Here is a 17,773-nt window from a genome sequence, read left to right as displayed (position 1 = left end):
GTGTGATGTAAATGATTAGGAAATAGTTTTGCTAAGGATTTTATCGTAAGTATTGGTTCTGTGATGCTCTTTCTTCTTTAATCAATAACTGGGGGGTTGAGTTATGATCATAGCATAAGAAGTGAGGAGGTTGTCATATTTTGCCCACAACATATTTCCAATCAGAAAAGATTCACCTTGGGTGACATGGATAATTTCCTCCATTACTAAGAAATATTATGGGGACATATTCCATATTAAGACTGCCAAAGGGAAGAAGGAATTAAATTTAGCACTATGTTATGATCCTCGTCTAGCTTGCAGTACCTGTACTCTCTGCTGGTTAAAGTAAAAAGCTACACAAATCACACTGATGCAATAAAGTCCATGTTTTGTCTGGCCTTAAGTAGGAGCTCCTTTTAAGATGGAAAAAGTGACACTCTGGGAAAGGTTAAATAAGTTAAGTAAGGTTAGATAAGTCATTCTTTTTTTAATTTCTCTATGGTGTAGATTATACTCTTGAAGCTGCTATTATCTCTGGGGAGAAGAAATACAATGGAATATACCGTATTTACTCAAGTATAATGCACTGTTGAATGTAATACGCACCTCAGTTTTGAAGGTGAGCATTACTAAAGAAAAATTTGCTCTCAGATGTAATGTGCAGCAGTGGGGACTACAAAAAGCCTGGTGGGAAGTCACACCCTTCTGCCTGGCCTTCCCACCAGCCTTTCCATTCCCACCATCAGCTTTTCACAGCCACTGCTGCCTCTACATGTTCTGTCCCCAGCTGGGATCTCTTGCCCAACAGTACAGATGGGTTAAGGTGCATGATTCTAATGTGTCATTGAATCTAATGTGCCCTTCAATTTTAACGATTTAATTTAGCCAAAAAAAGGTGAGCATAAGACTTGAATAGATCTCTTACATAGATTAGATCAAACATGAAGATAGTGCTAGACACTGTTAAGATGAAATGAGCACAGCAGGCAAAATGTGAACAAGAAATGAACAAATGGATGGTTAAAAACAACCAAAAAGCTTAACTGATATTGTTGTCTTTTTTTTCCTAACTATTTTGTCTTCACTTTAGTGAAGCAATGAGTAGCAGTTTCAAAGCATAATGCAGAAGGAGATATTGTGATAGGAGACAGTTACTCTGTTAAAGAGATGGATTTAGTTAAACAGGGTGAGAAGATGTCTATTTACCAAGACACTTATATGTTACAGCAGGCAAAACAAACAGCAGATCTAGCTATACAAACCAATAATACAGACAGGTTTACAGATCATAGGATCATGGGAGTACAAAGAGTGCAAGACTCCATTCAACAAGTCAAATTGACACAAATGCACAAAAATTTGAATGGAAGCATATCATGAAGAGCTAGGTAGCATTAGCTAACTTGCTAGCAAAGATTATTAGTGCAACGGAGAGAAGTATGTTTCCACTCAAAACATCCACATTGGGTAGACTAACCAATTAACCTCAAATCTTCCAACAGGGAAGCTTATCATAGCTATTTTCTAATGATCAAATTGATTTTTTATGGGCTTATTGCTATAACCTTGGCTAGATAAGCATTAGCAAGCGTTGACATGAAACCTTACAGACTGAAGAGGCTAAGAAGTCATTCAAAATTATGAGACTTGAGAAATCCAGGTGCTTTGAAGGCACAAATTTAAACTTTTATTTTTAAGATGATTGTTTCTAATGTTGTTTCTGATGTTATCAAGAGTTAACAAGGTTATCGTGTCTCCTCTTGACCTTCTCATCTGCAATTCTTTAAGATGCTCCTTGTAGGGCATGGTCTCCAAACCTTCGATCATTTTAGTTGCCCTCCTCAGGACACCTTCCAGCTTATCAATATCTCTTTTGAACTGTGGTACCCAGAATTGGACACAGAATTCCAGGTGAGGTCCAACCAAAACAGAATAGAGAGGCACCATGACTTCTTTCAATCTAGACACTATACTTCTTTTGATGCAGCCCAAAATCTCATTGGCTTTTTTAGCTGCTTCATCACACTGTTGGCGCATGTTCAACTTGTTGTCCACAAAGACTCCAAGATCTTTTTCACATGAACTGTTGTCAAACCAGGCATTCTGTATCTTTTCATTTCATTTTATTCTGCCAAAGTGCAGTATCTTAAATTTGTCCTTGTTGAAATTCATTTCGTTAGTTTTGGCCCAGCTCTCTAATCTGTTAAGGTCATTTTGATTTCTGATCCTGTCCTCTGGAGTATTAGCGATCCCTCCTAATTTGGTGTCATCTTCAAACTTGAAAACTGTGCCCTCTAAACCTTCACCCAAGTCATTAATAAAGATGTTGAACAGTACTGGATCCAGGACCTAATCGTGTGGCACTCCACTAGTCACTTCTTTCCTGGATGAAAGGAAACCATTGATGAGTACCCTTTGGTTTGGTCACTTAACTAATTACAGATCCACTTAATAGTAGCCCACATTTGACTAGCTTGTTTGCAAGAAGGTCACTGAAATCAAGATTTGCTAGATCCACAGCATGCCCTGCATCTGCCAATCTTGTAACATTACGTATAAAAAAAATATAAGATTAGTCTGGCATGACTTGTTTTTGAGAATCCATGCTGCCTTTGAAAATCACGACATTCCTTTTTAAGTGATTGCAGACTGCCTCCTTAATGATCTGCTCCAGAATCTTTCCTGGTATTGATGTCTGGCTGATTGGATGGTAAATAAATTCAAGTCTTCAGGGCCAGATGAACAATATCCAAGGATATTATAAGAATGGATAGAAGTAATGTGAGAACCACTGGTAATAATAATTGAGAGTTTCTTGGTACAGTAAAGTCTCACTTATCCAACATAAACGAGCTGGCAGAATGTTGGATAAGCAAAAATGTTGGATAGTAAGGAGGGATTAAAAAAGCCTATTAAACGTCAAATTATGTTATGATATTACAAATTAAGCACCAAAACATCATGTTTTACAACATGTAAGCCGCCCCGAGTCCCTCCGGGGAGATGGGGCGGGATATAAGAATAAAATTATTATTATTATTATTATAAATCGACAGAAAAAGCAATTCAATACATGATAATGTTATATAGTAATTACTGTATTTATGAATTTAGCACCAAAACATCACAATGTAATGAAAAATTGACTACAAAAATGTTGATTTACTAAAAGGCAGACTGCGTTAGATAATACAGAATGTTGGATGAGCAAAGGTTGGATAAGTGAGACTCTACTGTAACAGGAAAAATCCCAGCACATTGGAGAAAGGCAAATGTTGCCCCCATCTTCAAAAAGAAAAGTAAAGCACCCAAACGAAAGAACCTTATCAACCTGATGTCAATATCAGGACAAATTATAGAAAAAAATAAATAAATGAAGAATCTACAAGCACTCAGAGAAGAATATCATGATCACTAAAAGTCAATATAGGTCAGGAATTCCCAAACCTTTTCAACCCCGGAACCAATTTTAAAGCTAAAGTTCCTTGTGGAGTCCCAAGCAATGTTTAGTGCTCAGTTCTATTTGTCTTATGTTCTATGAGGTGTATAACACATGATACATTTTATTTATTTATTTATTTATTTATTTATTTATGGCATTTCTATCCCACTTTTCTCACCCGAGGGGACTCAAGGCGGCTTACAGAAATGACAAGATTCAATGCCAATAAAACAACACAACAGAGTAAAAACATCAAGCAATAAAAACAATTAGGCGTTAAAACACGTGAAACAATATACAAAACTTAGGACATGTAAAATGCATAAATCCATTTGTCCAAAAAACTTGTGCATAATCCATGAACCAGACTGTGTCGAAGCAAAAAAAAAATTTGTTGAACGCTTGCACACATAACCAGGTCTTTAGCTTCTTTCTAAAGCCCAGAAGGGATGCAGCCTGCCCACTGGGGAGGGAGTTCTACAGCCGAGGAGCCACCACTGAGAAGGCCCCGTCTCTCGTACCCACGAGTCGCGCTTGTGAGGCAGCCAGGACTGAGAGAAGGGCCTCCCCAGACAATCTTAAAGTGCTAGTAGTAGTAGGGATTCTACATTCGAACTGTAAGAAAAGAGATTCCACACAAACATTAGGAAGAGCTTCCTGATGATTGGAATTATTCATTAGTGGGATATGCTGCCTTGGATTATAATGGAATCTTCTGTTTTGGAGGTTTTTAAACAGAGCCTACTGGGAGTTCTTCGTGTACTCCAGTGTGGCACAACATTGCATTGGGTGGCCCTTGTAAACTTTTCCAGCTTTGTATCTATTTTGATCGATTGTATTTGTCTTAAATTGTAAACTGCCTTGATCTCCATTTCTGAGGGAGAGAGGCATAACATTAGTAAAGTGAATAAACAAACTATATTCTATAGCAAAGATAATATTGTTTGTTAAGATTAAAATGAACTGATTTTATGCTGCCAACCCCCCCCCCCCCCCTCCCCAGTTCTTTTCCCTTTGCAACATTAATATGTTCTGTGTTACTCTCATTAATCTACTTGGAACACATGTCATAAGGATGCTTCATCTTTTCGTCCTTCTGCATTGATTTTAATTTCTCTGAACAGATACTGAAGAGGCAGATGAGCTTTGAAACATAGCAAAATGGGTTAGATACTAAGGATGCCTGGAGGCAGATCCAACTATTTGGAAGGAGGGAGTCACTCTTTGCAGTCTGCCTTGTGCTTCAGGGCAGAAAAGAGGAGGAAGGGATAGAAAAGCTCAAGACCAAAGTGCAATGTAAATGCAAAATTCTGCATGTTCCGATGTTTCTTTCATCTGTGCATTCTCTTCTGAGGCATTGCTCAGGAGGCTTGCAGCAAAATTGCCTGCCATCAAATATAAATATGAAGATCCATGCATATAAATGAAGTTTATATGGATATGTTTCTTTTTCCCTTATAAGTACTAATTGCCGCACTACAAATCCTTCCCTTGGAGAGAGAAATGTGGCTCGGTTCAATGTAGCAGGTGGCTTAGGGCATTTTATTCTTTACTCCCAAGTAAGCTTGACTGGATCCATTCCGGATCAGAACAGTTGTGCAAGGAAGACTTAAGCCCCTCCTAAGCTCCCTTTTATTTTAAAATCTCTCCTCCATTTCAAAATCCGGACTAAAGAGTAAGAACTCCAGTTGACTGAACTAAGCTTTTTTTCTTTTTTAAAGTGGAATAAATTTTGCAATACAAAAACAGCAAGAATGTTTAAACCATATAAATGATTTACAAGTAGTTTATTTTAAGAGATGGGTAGGATATAGTGGGAAAGTGATAACAAAACAGCCCGGACGCCTTTCTGGCAATGCTGGCCGTGTTAAAGGAGATCTTGGCCACGGGCCAATGGGATTTATTTCCTATTAACTAAGATGCAATCCAGATTCCCATAATCAGATTTGGAGGAATGAAATGGTGGAAAAGGAGGACAGAGCTCAGCACAGGACAAAACCCAGACCTCTTTGGCCCTCTCTTAAGATGGCATCATTACAACCACACTCTTTAAGACTGCAGGGCTTATTCTCCTTGTAATGAAGATAAAATAGGATCTTATCTGAGCTTACTGGATGCTGACAGTTCAAATCGCCACTATCATTAGAATTCTGCACAGCTACTTTGCAAACTTTCCAGGCTTGAAAATCCAAAATCAGAAGTCAGTTGTCAGCATAACAGTTCCTAAATAATCCTTAGATTTGCTTACATTAAAAGGCAGCTACTCATGTCCCTGAATTTCAGCAGAGTTTGTTTGTTGGGCAACAACTGCAGTATGCAATGTGGAGGAGAGTGATGATGTCTAAGAGCAACAGAGCACAGGTTATATTGTGTGACTGTAAGTCAACTAATGAAAATCGGTAACATCAATCTACCTGCAAAAAGCCTTTAGGAATTACTAAACCTAGTGATATAAAATCATACAGAGAAAATACTGTTTTGCTATGACATTTCTGAGGATGTGTTCACATTACACTATATTCCACCTTAACTGCCATAACATTCTGTGGAATCTGAGGTGTGTTATTTGGTGAAATACTAAATTTCTCCGGCTAGAATTCTAAATAGGCTCTCTCTAAACTGCAAATCCCAGGGTTCCATAGGATGTTGCAGCTGTAGTTAAAAATGTAAAGGTAAGTCAATTTATCATTGAAAGTACTATCCATACTAGTTTCTCATTTGTCACTGGATTAATAAATTTTTTTATCCATTTGAAAGTAAAGGATTGAACAACTATTTCACTGTTGCTGAAAGCAGCAAGATATTCTGCATCCTTCCTTATTTTTTCAAAACAGGCTTAGTAGTGCAACAGTTTCACAATTATTTATTTATTTATTTTCTGTATTTGCATCTCACCCCAAAGAGGACTCAGAGCGGCCTTACAATAGGCAATAATTCAATGCCACATAAGAGAGATATAATAAAATAAACATGTGCATTAAAAACATAATTTTTAAAAAAATATATAAACATTAAAACCAAAATCATAGTCCAAGAGCTGTTCCAGTCGTGGTTGTACATATTCTATCTTCACTTAATGCACTGCATTATTGTCCAAAGGCTTGGTCCCACATCCATGCTTTTAATTTCTTTCTAAAGGTCAGGAGGGAGGGAGCTGATCTAATTTCACTGGGGAGGGAGTTCCAGAGCCGAAAGGCCACCACCGAGAAGGCCCTGTCTCTCATCCCACCAATTGCATTTGCAAAGGAGGTGGGACTGTGTGATGCCTCATGGGCCTTGTAGTCCTGCTCCTAGTGCCATCGTGGCAGATGAAGACGAAAACATGGGGTTTTCGCCGGTTCAACAAGAGCCGGAGTCCTTTCACCTGCCGGATGTTGATGTTTGTCCCCAAGAATTCAGTAAAACAGACCTTGGACATTCCTCGCCTCCGTTCCCTAGAAAAGAATCCTACTGTGCTGACAGAGGAGTCAGGGAACAGAATTGCAGGAGTTTACGGATTGCTGCCAAACAACAGGCTGATTAGACCTGCTTCCCTTGGGAAATTCTAAGGAGTCTTGCATCTGGACAAAGTTGGGTTTCGCTTCCCATTCTCTAGGGAAAGAGGTTGTTGGCGGGAAAACGAGACCCCAATATAGGTGCCTGACGCGGGAGAATCTTTGCGGAGTCAACAGAGCAGCTTCAGGAGTAAGATCGTGTGTGGACTTCGTAACCCCAGTTCCTTGCTTCCCGGATTAAGTATTCAAGACTTGCCTCGCTTTGCTTTTAACCACAGACCTTGTTCTAAGAATCACTGTTTGCCTTGTATCCAGCCTTGTATCCAGCCTTGTATCCAGCCTTGTTTCCAGCCTTGTTTCCAGCCTTGTTGTCAAGCTACCTAGGACTCCTGAGACTCAGACACTTCCCCACACTATTGCTTGGCAATAGTGTGTGTTTCGGTATTGGATAAAAACTTTGAACTCTAATAGCATTTATTGGACAATACATTTTTGGACTATATTTGACCTCATTTGAAAGGTCTGCTACTGAACTATATTCTTCACTTGTTTTTATTGCTTTTATACATTTCCTTAATAAAGATATTCGATAGAGATTGGCCTCCGTGTATGGTTCTTGGTGCCCTGCTGCCAGGGGTCTGACTGTTTGACTCCACCACAAAAGCACCAAGCAACCTAAGGCCAATATGTCTGTTACACCAGGAGCCGGAACGGGCGGCCCTACCCAGCCACCACCCAGTTACACCATTTCCCAGGATGAATTCAACCGGATCCGGGACAGACTTCAAGAGCAAGAGGGAGAAATTCGGGGCTTGAAGGATCGCGGAGTCCGACTCCCTGCCCTAGCAGTACCAACCAAGTTCTCCGGAGAAGCCTCCAAGGTTCATGTTTTCCATCGCCAGTGCATGGCATACCTAGAAGCCTGCCACACCGAGTTTCCCCAAGATGTCAAGGTGGCGTGGATTTACAGTCTCCTAGATGGACCTGCGGCCACATGGGCGACGGCGCTGTACGATGCGGGTTCCACACACTTAAACACCGCACAGCAATTCCTGGTCCATCTTCGAAACACCTGGGGAATCGAGGATGATGAAGAGGCGGCCGGCCACAAACTCCGACGCCTCTTCCAAGGGGACAGACCGCTGTCCTGGTACATAGCCAAGTTCCGGGTGTTGGCTCAAAACACCGGCTGGAACGACATAGCCATCAGAGGACAATTTCACGAGGGCCTCAATCTTGAGATGCAGGAAGAAATCTCTAAGGTGGATCCCCCTGGGGCTCTTGAAAGACTCATCGCCCATTGTTTACGGGCTGAAGTCCTGCTCGCCAACAAGAAACAGTGGCTCCGAGGCCAGAGTGGAAGAGCCGGAGTAAAACCCCCCTCTTCTGCCAGTGTCCAGCCTCGTCCGGTATGGAGACCCCCACAGCCAGCCACTAACCCCATGGGAAGCGAGGAGGAGCCGATGCAACTGGGCAATGTGCGCCCCAGGCTGGATGTTGCAGAAAAGGCCCGCCGCCAACGCTTGAATCTGTGCTGGTACTGTGGGAATGGGGGCCACTTCGCCAGGGAGTGCCCAGCCAAGAAGAAGCCCCCTGCCCGTCTGGCGGCGGCGTCCTCTGCGGAAGCGGAGGCTGCCGAGGCGGCTGGAACAAAGCCGGCGGGGGAAGCCAGCGACCGGGTGTAGAGGGGCTCGCCAACCCGGTCAAAAACTCCACTCAAGAGCCGCAAACGGGGGTCCTATTTCTCCTGGTGGTCACACTGTGGTCAGTGAAAAAGGGACCCGTCATGATCCATGCCATGATAGACTCAGGGGCAACAAACAATTTCATTGATAGAGACTATGCTAACTCCCTGGGACTACAATATCATGATTTCAAGAATGCCCGGGTGGTGCAAGCCATAGACGGCCGACCCCTGAAGACAGGTCCAGTAAGCCAATGGACCGAGCCCACCAGAATGTGGATAAGAGAACACATGGAAGAAATCTCCTTCTTCGTTACTGAGGTTCCTCATTTCCCCGTGATCTTGGGTATCCCATGGTTGACACTCCATGACCCAAACATCTCCTGGTCTAACAGGGAACTGCAGTTCGCTTCAAAGTATTGCCAAAACCATTGCCTAGTCGCCAGGGTCTGCAATGCCACAGACACAGAACCCATCATTACCCTGCCCAAGAAATATTCAGATTTTTGGGATGTTTTCAATGAAAAAGAAGCCGAGAAACTACCCCCACATAGACCCTATGACTGTGCCATTGATCTGGTGGAGGGGGCCCCAATTCCGCGGGGACACCTTTACTCCCTGACTCAACCAGAGCAGGAAGCTCTCAGGGAGTTTATAGAGACAAACCTCCGCAAGGGGTTTATGAGGCCCTCCCAATCCCCAGCCGCTTCCCCGGTGATGTTTGTGAAAAAGAAATCAGGAGACCTACGCTTGGTCGTGGACTATCGAGCACTGAACAACATCACGAAGCGGAACCGCTACCCATTGCCACTGATCGCGGACCTATTGGATCAACTCCGGGGGGCCAAGGTTTACACCAAACTGGATCTTCGCGGGGCTTACAATTTGGTTCGCATTAGAGAAGGGGACGAATGGAAAACCGCCTTCCAGACCAAATTCGGATTATTTGAAACACTAGTCATGAATTTCGGATTATGTGGAGCCCCCGCAACATTCCAGCATTTTGTCAATGATATTTTCCAGGACTACCTAGACCGTTTTTTGATTATATACTTGGACGACTTTCTGGTGTTCTCGAAATCACAAACAGAACACGATCAGCACGTCAGAATGGTGCTACAACGATTGCGGGATCATGGACTATACGTCAAGATAGAAAAATGCGCCTTTGATTTGCAAGAAGTAGACTTCCTGGGATACCGCGTCTCGCCACTAGGGCTATCCATGGACCCGGCAAAAGTTTCGGCCGTGTTGGAATGGCGGGCGCCAACTAACAAAAAGGAAGTGCAGCACTTCTTGGGGTTTGCAAACTACTACCGCAAATTCATCCCAGATTTCGCTTGCTGGTCTGACCCAATCACCAGCTGTATACGAGGAAAACAGCCCTTCCGCTGGACAGAACAAGCTGAAAGGGGTTTCCAGCAGCTAAAGCGATTATTCACGACCCAGCCAATTCTACAGCACCCTGATCCAAAAACCCCTTTTGTTGTTCAGGCAGATGCCTCCGATGTGGCAGTAGGGGCTGTGCTGATGCAACCAGTGGGAGAACATCTCCATCCATGTGCCTATTACTCACGCCAACTAACAGCTCCGGAAAGAAACTATACCATTTGGGAAAAGGAGCTCTTAGCCATAAAGACAGCCTTTGAAAACTGGAGACATTGGTTAGAAGGGGCCAAATTCCCCATTGAAGTTCATACAGACCATCGGAATTTGGAGCACCTAAGGACCGCACGAAAGCTAAACCAAAGGCAACAACGCTGGGCTTTGTTCTTTGAACGTTTTGACTTCCGGATCCACTATGTGACTCCTGCTCAGACCAAGCAAGCAGATGCCCTATCACGAAAACCGGAGTATGCAGCAGGGCGCAGAGACACCTCAGAAACGCGATTGCTGCAACCCGAGAATTTTGCCACGCTCACAGTGGGAAATACCAAATCCACTTCAATTGAGCCAGCTCCTCCTAACCCAAAAACCCCAACCACAGAGTCCCTTCTCACTCAAGAGATTAGGGCCAGTCAACAGACAGATGCCTGGGCTCCAAGAACAGATCCGCCAAGGACTACGTTTCCCTTTCTCACGTAAGAACGGTCTATTATGCTACAGAAACCATGTTTACATCCCTCCAGGCCCCGGCAGAGAAAAAGCACTTCGTTTGTGCCATGACAGCAAGCCTGCCGGACATTTTGGGCTATTCAAAACCATGCACTTGATCCTGCGAGATGTCTGGTGGCCCAAGATTCGCAAGGATGTGGAAAATTATGTCAACACCTGCCCTGTATGCCAGCGTTCCAAGACGCGAAGGGAGAAGCCGCCAGGGCTACTGCATCCCCTTCCCACACCTTCTCACCCATGGGAGATAATTTCCGCGGATTTTATCACTGATCTACCACTATCCCTTGGATTCACCACGATTCTAGTAGTGGTGGACCTTTTCACCAAGATGGCCCATTTCATCCCCTGCTATGGCCTTCCCACGGCCAAAGAGACCGCAGACTTATTTCTTCAGCATGTATTCCGACTACATGGATTGCCCAAGAGTTTGGTCACTGACCGTGGATCTCAATTCACCTCTCGTTTTTGGAAAGCCCTGCAAAAACTATTGGGCATAGACTCTCGTTTATCCTCAGCTCACCATCCCCAAACAGATGGACAAACTGAGCGCACCAATGCCACTTTGGAACAATATCTTCGCTGTTATGTAAACTACCAACAGGACAATTGGGCTTCCCTATTACCTCTGTCAGAGTTTGCATACAACAATGGTGTCCAGAATTCAACTAAAGAAACCCTGTTTTTTGCGAAATATGGTTTCCACCCCCGTTTCTTCCCTCCCATCGTGGAGACCTCAGAAGTCCCTGCAGCAGAGGATTGGCTACAGGAACTCACAGCGGTGCAAGAACTCTTGAACCAGCAACTTGATCAAGCCAAGGAGGACTACAAACGTCACGCTGACAGCCATCGCCAGCCTAGCCCCGAGACCAAGGTAGGAGATCGGGTTCTGTTGTCCACTCGCTTTTTGCCCTCCCAATGTCCCTGCCGGAAGTTAGATGCCCGTTTCATTGGTCCCTACCCAGTGGTGGCGCAACTTAACCCCGTGACTTTCAAACTCCAACTTCCGCGCTCCATGCGCATTCATCCGGTATTCCATCGTTCCCTGCTCCTTCCGGCGGATGGTGTACGCCCCGACGCGAGCCGGCCGCCCCCCGCCCCTGTTTTAGTGGACGGAGAGGAGGAATTCGAGATTCAGGACATTTTGGATTCTCGCTTCCACCGCCGCCGCCTTCAGTATCTCATTGACTGGGTGGGTTTTGGCCCAGAAGAACGCTCCTGGGAAGATGCTTCCACAGTCCATGCCCCCGACTTAGTCCGCCGCTTCCACCAGGCCTACCCTTCCAAGCCGTGGCCCCGTGACTCTCGGAGAGGGGCCCTGAATGAGGGGGCCTTGGGAGAGGGGATAGTGTGATGCCTCATGGGCCTTGTAGTCCTGCTCCTAGTGCCATCGTGGCAGATGAAGATGAAAACATGGGGTTTTCGCCGGTTCAACAAGAGCCGGAGTCCTTTCACCTGCCGGATGTTGATGTTTGTCCCCAAGAATTCAGTAAAACAGACCTTGGACATTCTTCGCCTCCGTTCCCTAGAAAAGAATCCTACTGTGCTGACAGAGGAGTCAGGGAACAGAATCGCAGGAGTTTACGGATTGCTGCCAAACAACAGGCTGATTAGACCTGCTTCCCTTGGGAAATTCTAAGGAGTCTTGCATCTGGACAAAGTTGGGTTTCGCTTCCCGTTCTCTAGGGAAAGAGGTTGTTGGCGGGAAAACGAGACCCCAATATAGGTGCCTGACGCGGGAGAATCTTTGCGGAGTCAACAGAGCAGCTTCAGGAGTAAGATCGTGTGTGGACTTCGTAACCCCAGTTCCTTGCTTCCCGGATTAAGTATTCAAGACTTGCCTCGCTTTGCTTTTAACCACTGACCTTGTTCTAAGAATCACTGTTTGCCTTGTATCCAGCCTTGTATCCAGCCTTGTATCCAGCCTTGTTTCCAGCCTTGTTTCCAGCCTTGTTGTCAAGCTATCTAGGACTCCTGAGACTCAGACCTTTCCCCACACTATTGCTTGGCAATAGTGTGTGTTTCGGTATTGGATAAAAACTTTGAACTCTAATAGCATTTATTGGACAATACATTTTGGACTATATTTGACCTCATTTGAAAGGTCTGCTACTGAACTATATTCTTCACTTGTTTTTATTCTTTTATACATTTCCTTAATAAAGATATTAGATTGTCAGGACCCAGGCTGCAGAGCACCAATAACCATACACAGAGGCCAGAATCTATCTAATATCTTTATTGAGGAAATATATAAAGTTAATAAAAGCAAGTGTAGGAAATAGTTCAGAAGTAGACCTTTCAGGAAAGGTCAAAATTAGTCCAAGAAAACAATGTCCAATATGAAATATTAAGATCCAAAGTTGTAATCCAATAACCGAAACACTCACTTTGCCAAGCAAAGTGAGGGGAGATGACAAGCTCCTTTAGTCCATGGAGCTTAATGCAATGCTAGGAAGCAAACTAGATTCTTGGGAAACAAGGCTTGATTCAAGGCAACAAGAAGCGAGGAGCAAGAACAGGGTCCGTGGCAAAATCCGTGGCGAAGTCCGGGGAACAAGGCAGGGCTGGAACGAGAGCAAGGTCCAGGAAACTGGAGTAGCGTAGTCCACACACAATCTACTCCTGAAGCTGACGAATTGACTCCGCAAGGAATCCTTGTGGCCAAGCATCTATATAGGATCTTGTTTTCCCGCCAAAGCAGACTTTCTCTGGGGAACAAGAACCGAAACCTAAACTGTCCAGATGCAGGACTCCTTAAACTTTCCCAAGGGCATCAGACTTAATCATCTAATTGTCTGGCAGCTATCCGGGCGCTTCGGCGAGTCGCCTCCCGCGCGTGTCTATCTTGATTATAATAAAGGCGGCGAGAAAATGGGGGAGATTTCTCCTCAAGGCTTGTTTGTGTGACTTCTTGTGGGCAAACATCCTGCAGCTGCAAGGGCTCCAAATCTGGAAAAAACGGTGGGAAACCCAAGTTTTCCTCTTCATCTGTCACAACAGTACTAGGAACGGGACTACATGGCCCATAAGTCATCACATAGATAGAGATTGGCCTCCATGTATGGTTCTTAGTGCCCTGCTGCCAGGGGTCTGTCAGACTGAGAGCAGGACCTCCCCAGATGATCTTAACCTCCAAGATGGTTCATAGAGGGAGATATGTTCAGACAGCTAGTGCTATATAGAAAGCTGTTGCATTATCTACAATGAGAGAGTTTTATTTATCCTTGGGGGGAGTCATACGTTTTTGTGGCAGCACTACTGATAATGATAGTAAAAGGATAGGACAATGAAAGTGAGATGTTTTGCAGAATATGTGTATTCTATGTGCATGTGATGAAAGATATGGGAGAACTAAACTAGGGATTATTTATTTATTTATTTATTTATTTACAGTATTTATATTCCGCCCTTCTCACCCCGAAGGGGACTCAGGGCGGATTACAATGAACACATATATGGCAAACATTCAATGCCAACAGACAAACAACATTCAGTTTTAGACAGACACAGAGGCATTTTTTAACATCTTTCCAGCTTCACGATTCCGGCCACAGGGGGAGCTGTTGCTTCACCATCCATAGGTGGCTGTTCTTCCTCTTCTTTTCCTCGTGAGCAGTTTTATGGTGTTGTAGATTACTTAAATTAGCCTCCCGCATAAAGCATACCTAAATTTTCCCTACTTGACAGATGCAACTGTCTTTCGGGGCTGCTAGGTCAACAGCAAGCCGGGGCTATATATATATATATATATATATATATATATATATATATATATATATATATGGTTGGAGGCTTAACCCGACCCGGGCTTCGAACCCATGACCTCTCGGTCAGTAGTGATTTATAGCAGCTGGTTACTAGCCAGCTGCGCCACAGCTGGCTAGAGAATATGTCTAGTAAATTACACATCATTTTTGTACCAACAAAATGGGGGGGGGCACCATTTTTGGAGTGCCTTTAGAACACACATGTCAAAAGCAAGGCCTGCAAACTGAATCTGGCTCTGCATGTCATTTTATGTGATCTGCAAGGCTTTCAGTGCCAGAGCAACATAGTTACATTTATACAGTCTTACAATTGCCCTTTGAAGGCAACCATAAGGTTGATTTTGCCCTTGGTGAAAATGAGTTTGACACCCCTGCTTTAGATTATAATTCAAGTAGAACTGAACAACATTGTCTCTAAATAAACATGGATATGATTGTGCTGTTTGATCTGTGATGGGGAATGTGTGACCCTACCAGTGTTTGTAGGCTGTACCTCCCATGATCCCTCACCATTGACCTGGGCTGCTGGACTTTTAGTCTAACATCTGTGGAGCCACACTTATTCAACTCTTTCATCGACAGGTATGCAATTCCTCAAAAGTAACATGACAGTCAGCCCTTTCTGCAATGCTTTCATCAGAAAGGAAACCTTTGTATCTGATCTTTTGCTACCATGTATATTTTTCCTGCAAGAGATTCACTACTGCCAAGTTCTGCAAAAATTCCTATGATTGTTGTATGTCTTTCGGGCTGTGTGGCCAGGTCCCAGAAGTATTCTCTCCTGACGTTTCGCCCAAAAATTTCTGGCTACACAGCTACAAACCCACATTGGTCTCACTGCACACTATATCAAGGACTCAACACACTTCATAGAAAAGATCAGCAATCTCAATCTAAGCACCAAGGACATCCTGATCAGCTTCGATGTGGTGTCCCTATTTACCAAGTTCCCAGTAGCTGACACCCTCACACTATTCAAACAAAACTTCCCAGAAAACATCACAGCCCTGTTTCATCATTGCCTCACCACTAGCTACTTTCAGTGGGACACTGGATTCTATGAACAGAAGGATGGAGTGGCCATGGGGAGCCCTCTCAGCCCAGTAGTAGCAAATTTCTATATGGAATACTTTGAAAAACAGGCCCTAGAAACAGCACCAAAAAAGCCAACTGTTTGGTTCAGATATGTAGATGACACCTTCACAATTTGGAGCCATGGAGAGGAAGAACTCAGCAAGTTCCTGGACCATCTTAACAGCATCCACCCAAACATCCAATTCACCATGGAAAAAGAAAAGGAAGGAAAACTGCCATTTCTAGATGTTCTGGTCATCCGCAAACCCAATCAACAATTGGGCCACAGAGTTTACAGAAAACCTACACACATAGATAGATACCTTCATAGAAACTCCAACCATCACCCAAGTCAAAAAAGGAGCACAGTCAAAGCCCTGACAGACCGTGCACAAAGAATCTGCGAACCTCACCTCCTCCAAGGTGAACTCAACCACCTAAACTGGGCTCTACAGGCCAACGGATACTCCATCACAGACATCAGAAGAGCTGCAAAGCGAAGAACGAGCCATGAGAGTCAAGACAAAGATCCACCCAGAGGAAAGGTGTTCTTACCATACATCAAGGGAACCACTGACAGCATAGGCAAACTGATGAAGAAGCACAACCTACAAACTATTTACAGACCCACAAAGAAAATCCAACAAATGCTACGGTCAGCGAAGGACAAGAGGGATCCTCTCTCCTCTGCAGGAGTCTACCGGATACCATGCAGCTGTGGACAAGTCTACATAGGGACCACCAAACGCAGCGCCCAAACAAGAGTCAAAGAACATTAAAGGCACTGCAGACTAATTCAACCAGAGAAATCAGCCATAGCAGAGCACTTGATGAATCAGCCTGGACACAGGATATTATTTGAGAACACAGAAATGCTGGACCACTCCAACAACTATCATGTCAGACTACACAGAGAAGCCATTGAAATCCACAAGCATGTGGACAACTTCAACAGAAAGGAAGAAACCATGAAAATGAACAAAATCTGGCTACCAGTATTAAGAAAAATCTAAAATCAAAACAGTAGATGGGAACCAACACTCTGAGGGCAGAGGGCAGCTAATGACTGAACAAAGGATGCCCCCAGGCAAGGGACAAAACCTTTCCAATGCTAATTAGAGTGATTAACTGAAACATTAATGCTGGCTTCCCAGTGACAAAGGACTCTTGCCACACCCTGGACTCTCCACAGATATATATTTTTTCCTTTCCTTACTTAGTTTATCCATACCTCACAACCTCTGAGGATGCCTGCCATAGATGTGGGCGAAACGTCAGGAGAGAATACTTCTGGAACATGGCCACACAGCCCGAAAGACATACAACAACCCTGTGATCCCGGCCATGAAAGCCTTCGACAACACAATTCCTATGATCACAGAACCTCTGAGTGCTTTGGTTATCATTCTTCATGAACTATGTGACTAGATTTAAATTATACACTCATTACATAACTTAAGATTCTACATTTGCTCCTGTTGCTAACTTTGATTAAGGTGTTGCAGATATATTCTGTCTGTCATAGTGCAAAGAGACTGACAGACATGAACCAGCCTCACAGCTATCTAGCCTCAATTAGCTCCATGTCCTAGCAGTGCAACATTACTTTGCTAAACTTTAAGAGATGCTTTCATCTGATTTGGACAGGAGGGGGTGTTCCAGTATAGCTCTTCTCCTTGGAACCAGGTGGCAAAGTATGGTAAGATTCTCTGTAATTCATCCTGCTGTTTGTCACAGAATGGGTCTGTAAAATTCAATTCAAACCCTGAAGGCTTCTCATCCATCAAACCACGTCGAAAATCTGCCCCCTACCTCCAGTCCTTCTCTCAGTGAGATGACTTCCCCAAAATACTAGTTTTTCTTTTGTGATTTGTTTTTAACAATACAACAGTATAGAAAGATACCACACACTGTGATATAGAGGCATCTCCTGAAGTGAGAGCTAGGTGAGACACACAGCCTTGTAGATGGAAGTGCATATAGAGTTGGTGTAACTGTCCTACTTCTGGCATCCCCATGTGGATACACAACAATAGAATGCTCAAAGCAGTCTTTCCATATTAAATTTTCTCTGTATATATAGATAAAAATTGCATCATTGATCTTTCAGAAAGCAATCTGATAATCAGCTGTTTGTCCATGACCTACATGAATTGGATTTAACGTATGCAGGCAGGGCCGGCCTGAAAAAAATTTAAATGTTAAGCAAGGAGGG

The 17,773-nt window shown here is 43.8% G+C and overlaps 1 protein-coding gene across 1 annotated transcript in view; it reads left to right on the top strand.

The window, feature by feature from the left end:
* Positions 1-17,773, top strand: part of slc9a9 (solute carrier family 9 member A9) — a 373,122-nt gene that overhangs the window by 35,532 nt on the left and 319,817 nt on the right. The gene's annotated exons all lie outside the window — the stretch shown is intronic.

The sequence above is a fragment of the Anolis carolinensis genome, chromosome 3 (assembly GCF_035594765.1).
Source record: "Anolis carolinensis isolate JA03-04 chromosome 3, rAnoCar3.1.pri, whole genome shotgun sequence".
In the NCBI taxonomy this organism is placed as follows: Eukaryota; Metazoa; Chordata; class Lepidosauria; order Squamata; family Dactyloidae; genus Anolis; species Anolis carolinensis.
The sequence above is the reverse complement of the archived record's forward strand: the minus strand, read 5'-3'. Positions and strand labels throughout refer to the sequence as shown.